The sequence below is a fragment of the Gossypium hirsutum genome, chromosome D07, assembly GCF_007990345.1.
Source record: "Gossypium hirsutum isolate 1008001.06 chromosome D07, Gossypium_hirsutum_v2.1, whole genome shotgun sequence".
NCBI classification, from domain to species: domain Eukaryota; kingdom Viridiplantae; phylum Streptophyta; class Magnoliopsida; order Malvales; family Malvaceae; genus Gossypium; species Gossypium hirsutum.
In genome coordinates this window covers 11,462,592-11,468,147 of record NC_053443.1, presented here as the reverse complement: position 1 = coordinate 11,468,147, position 5,556 = coordinate 11,462,592, and positions in this window count along the sequence as shown.

Below are 5,556 nucleotides of genomic sequence, written 5' to 3'. Positions count from 1 at the left end.
GTTTTGGTCCACGAAATTTAGAAAACGGGTTCGGGAGTCGGTTACGCACGAGGAGGGATTAGCACCCTCGATACGCCCAAAATTGGTACCTTAGTTGATTACTTAATGTCTTAATGTCGAAAACTGAAAACTTTAAAGAATTTTAAAAATACGATCCTTATATTAAAACGTTGAAAATTTTGGGAAAAGAAACATATTTCACGTCATTCGAGAAAGAGAATCATATCCAATAAGTTAGGACACAATGTCTCGAATTCTCGATACACGAATAAAAAATGCTTATTTAAAAGATATTTAACTATCTTGGATTAGAAAAGGGATCACGACCAGTAAGTTAGGACACGATCCTTTTTTAATTCCCGATATCGTTTAAAACTTGAGTTAGAAAAGATTCGTGTAATAAAGTTTAAAAGAATATTCAATTGTTTAAATCAAATGAATAAATCGCAACCCAATATGTTAGGGCACAATTTCTCAAAATATTAAATATTGAATATTGCATTTATTTCGAAAAATTCTCGTCTCGAGAAAACAACGTGTCACATCCAATGCGCTAGGATACAACGTATTGAATTTTCGATAATGAGCTTTTTATTATTATTATTTTTTAAAAGAATAATCTCGATTATTTAGGTTCAACGAAGAAAATCGAAACCCAATATGTTAGGGCTCGATTCTCTCAAAGATTCCAAATACCTAGTATTACTTGTATTTAGAAAAATTTTCCTTTCGAATTTGGATAAAAATTATATATAATGGAATAACTATTACGATGGTGCAAGTAAAAATAATATGAGCAAAAATAAATATATATAAATAAAAGACAATCACGTAGGCACAATAACAAATAACAATAGATAAAAACTAAAGCATAAAAAATAATTATAGATATTTAAATAAATAAATAAATGAACAAAATTATATAAAAAATATAAAAGACATATAAATATGTATAAAATTATGAAAATATGAAAAACATGTATGGACATGTATTCTAAAGCTATTATACATGAAAATATGTATATGAATTATCAATATAAAATATATGTAAGAAAAATATAGATTTTGAAATATATAGAATATATATATATATTTGAAATTATGACAAAAAATATATATATATACATAAGTACGTACACATAGATCTGTATATAAAAAATATGTAGGGATATACATATATATATATTTTGAAATTATGAAATAGAAGTGTGTTTAAATATGTATATGTTCATATGGATATAGGTGTATGTATGTACAAAAAAAATGAAATATAAAAATATATTTACAACTTTAAAAATGTACGTATGTATATATATATTGGCAAAATATGTGTATATATATATTGTAGAAACATATATATATTTAATGTACATAACAGAATTAAGATTAAAAGGTAGAAATGAGTAAACAATAACAATAATAATTATTATTAATAATAGCATTAGATTGATTAATTCTAATGGGAAAACAACCAAAATAACAAGGAAAAGGACTAAATCGAAGAAAATATTAAATTTTGGGGTCTAAATTTGTAAATAAATGTAAAAGGAAGGACCATATTGAATGCATGAATAACAAGGAGGGACTGGAAGGGCAATTTTCCCTTTCTCCTCCAAAAATGCACAGCTTCAAAGGACCAGATTGAAACAAAGCCGAAATTACAGGGCCAAATTTAAAAACACAATAAAAATAAAAAGGGACTAAACTAAAACAAATAAAAATTCGGGAGGACTACGGGCATAAATAGCCCAACAAATGAAAACACGCGGACCCTCCTAGTAATAGGTCGGGTCGCGCGCGGGTCGCGCAAAACGGCGCCGTTTTGGCGCTGAGACACCCAGGTGAAACGACGTTGTTTTTCATTTGGTATAAATGTTAAAAAAAACCCCAAAAAAATCAGTTCAACTCATTTTTTAAAAAAAAAACAAACAGAGAGCAAAAGCTCTCTCTCTCAGGCCTGTAATCCAGCCATGGTTACCGGTCGTGGCCACCGCCGTAGCGCCACCGTGGACGGTGGCCGGCGTTGCACGAGAGGAGCGTTTCAGCCCCATTTTAAAGCGCACACGAAGGCCAGGCCCTCTTAGCCTGAAAAAGCCCAAAAGAAGAGACCGTTCATCACCCTTTTTAACCCGATTCCGACGAAAGGGGGCTTCCGACACCGAGGCCGTGGGATCCTTTAGGTGAGTCCCTCTTCCCTTTTTTATTCTATTATTTAGTATGTAAAAGGAAAAATGAAATAAAATAGAAAAAATAAAAAAAAGATTCAAAACAAGAAAATAAAATCCTCTCAAATCTGCTCTGTTTTTCTTTTTTATTATTGAATGTTCGTAGCAAACGAAAGAAGAGAAAACTCTTCTTGTTTTACAGTAAAGTCGGATTTTGCCGAAAAGGAAAAAGAAAAATCAAAGAAGATCCCCCCCAAATCTGCTCTGTTTTTCAACTCTTTATAGCCATATTACATCGTTTTTCTTTCTGCTTTTTCTTTCTCATTCCTGGTGTTTTCTCTCCTTTTGCAGATGGAGCAGGTACACGGCACTGGTGCAGATGGGACGTGCGGCGATGGGACAAGGGCGGTGGCAACAGGTCCTAGCATGCGGCGCCCTAGGGTTAGGTTTTTTAATTTTTGCTGAAATTGTTTTAAGTTAGGCCATGGTTGGTTTGGGTCTGGGCCGTTTGGGCCGGGCGAAATTGGGCTGCTACAGTCTAAATTGAGACTATTTCTTTGAATATTCTGTCAAAGATACTTGCTAAACGGGAAAACATCAGTGATAGAACCTTGACGAACAACGAGCAACGACAACCCAAACATTAAAAAGGGATCATTTTCATGACATTCTACATTCATGCAAATATCATTCATACACATCTAGTTAGGAGCATTTGATTTATTCTGATCATGTCATCTTAAACACTAAGCATAAATAGGTCCATAAAATGGATTCTACAGGTCATGTTCCCCAGAAAACAGATCAAAGAAACAGATCCTTGCCTCTATCGGTTGTAGTGGAGCTGGTTAAAGATAGCAGATCTTGCCTTCCTACATTAATAGCGAAGCAGATCGAAAACAAAACCTTGCCTCTCTCAGTTGTAGCAGAGCTGGTTAAAGATAGCAGATCTTGCATTCCTGCGTTAACAGCGAAGCAGATCGAAAACAAAACCTTACCTCTCTCGGTTGTAGCAGAGCTGTTTGAAGACAACAGATCTTGCCTTCCTGCCCTGACAGCGAAGCAGATCGAAGACACAAACCTTGCCTCTCTCGGTTGTAGCAGAGCTGGTTGAAGACAGCAGATCTTGCCTTCTTGCATTGACAGTGAAGTAGGTCGAAGACACAAACCTTGCCTCTCTCGGTTGTAGTAGAGCTGGTTGAGGACAATAGATCTTGCCTTCCTACATTGACAGAGAACAGATCAAAGAAATAGAAAACATTGCCTCCATCGGTTGCAGTGGAGCTGGTCAAAGATAGCAGATCTTGCCTTCCTGCATTGACAGCGAAGTAGGTCGAAGACACAAACCTTGCCTCTCTCGGTTGTAGCGGAGCTGGTTGAAGACAGCAGATCTTGCGTTCCTATATTGACAGTGAAGCAGGTCGAAGACACAAACCTTGCCTCTCTCGGTTGTGGTGGAGCTGGTTGAAGACAATAGATCTTGCCTTCCTGTATTGACAGCGAAGCAGATCAAAGATACAAGCCTTGCCTCCCTCGGTTGTAGTGGAGCAGGTCAGACATTGCAGATCTTGCCTTCCTGTACTGACGACGAAGTAGATCGAAGAAGCCAGTCTTGCCTTCTTGTACTGACAGTGGAGCAGACTAAAGATAGCAGATCTTACCTTCCTATATTGACAGCGAAGTCGATAGCAGATTAAAGATAGCAGATTTTACTTCCCGGAGATTACAATGGAGTACATTGAAGCCAACAGTCTTATCTCCCTAAGTAGTAGTGGAGCAGACAAAAGAAACCAGATCTTATCTCCCTAGCCAGTAGTGGAGCAGATCACATCAAGTCTTATCTCCCTAAGCAGTAGTGGAGCAGACAAAAGAAACCAGATCTTATCTCCCTAAGCAGTAGTGGAGCAGATCACATCAAGTCTTATCTCTCTAAGCAGTAGTGGAGCAGACAAAAGAAACCAAATCTTATCTCCCTGAGTAGTAGTGGAGTAGATCACATCAGGTCTTATCTCCCTAAGCAGTAGTGGAGCAGACAAAAGAAACCAGATCTTATCTCCCTAAGCAGTAGTGGAGTAGATCACATCAGGTCTTATCTCCCTAAGCAGTAGTGGAGCAGACAAAAGAAACTAGATCTTATCTCCCTAAGCAGTAGTGGAGCAGATCACATCAAGTCTTATCTCCCTAAGCAGTAGTGGAGCAGACGAAAGAAACCAGATCTTATCTCCTTAAGCAGTAGTGGAGCAGATCGCATCAAGTCTTATCTCCCTAAGCAGTAGTAGAGCAGACGAAAGAAACCAGAACTTATCTCCCTAAGCAGTAGTGGAGCAGATCACATGAAGTCTTATCTCCCTAAGCAGTAGTGGAGCAGACGAAAGAAACCAGATCTTATCTCTCTAAGCAGTAGTGGAGCAATCACATCAAGTCTTATCTCCCTAAGCAGTAGTGGAGTAGACGAAAGAAACCAGATCTTATCTCCCTAAGCAGTAATGGAGCAGATCACATCCAGTCTTATCTCCCTAAGCAGTAGTGGAGCAGACGAAAGAAACCAATCCTATCTCCCTGAAGTTGCAGTGGAGCGGATTAAAACCACAGATCTTATCTCCCTAAGCAGTAATGGAGCAGATCACATCCAGTCTTATCTCCCTAAGCAGTAGTGGAGCAGACGAAAGAAACCAATCCTATCTCCCTGAAGTTGCAGTGGAGCGGATTAAAACCACAAATCCCATCCCCTGAAGTCACAGCAGAATAGAATGAAGCTACTTGAAGAAGAGCGGCACCCAATGAGTTAAGACTCGGTGAGACCGGGCAAAATTGATCTTTCTTAGTCTTTGCTCTATTCTCGTTACACGAAAATGAGCAAAGAGGGGCAGCTGTAAGACCCAAATTTTGCCCGAGCCCTGACCATAAAACCCAAATAGACCAAGACCAATAAAGAATTAACAAACCATTACAACAAAATTAACCCAAAAACAGACCCAATCCAAATGCCCAATAATGATAAAAACCCTAGAGGCCCGAATGGCCCAAAACTATACTAGTTTTCAGCCAAACAAAAAAAAAACCCTAGCCTCATGCTTTGTAGCTGCCGCCGCTTCACCTCCCCTCGCGCATGCACGCCTCTGACCAGCCGCCACTTGCATGCCTCTGCCGTCGCCTGCACCAACGCGTCTGACACCACCTGCAAAAAGCAATAAACACGCAGTAGAGAGAAGAAAACAAATCGCAAAAAAACAAAAACAATAGAGATGGAGCGTTGTAATCTCAGCTATAAAAAGCCATTCCAATTTCTTTGTATTTGCTTCTTTGGCTTTCGACAAAACATTAATAATAAAAAAGAAACAGAACACCGATTTTCAAAGGTCAAAATTTCATTTTTTTCTTTCCTTTTTCT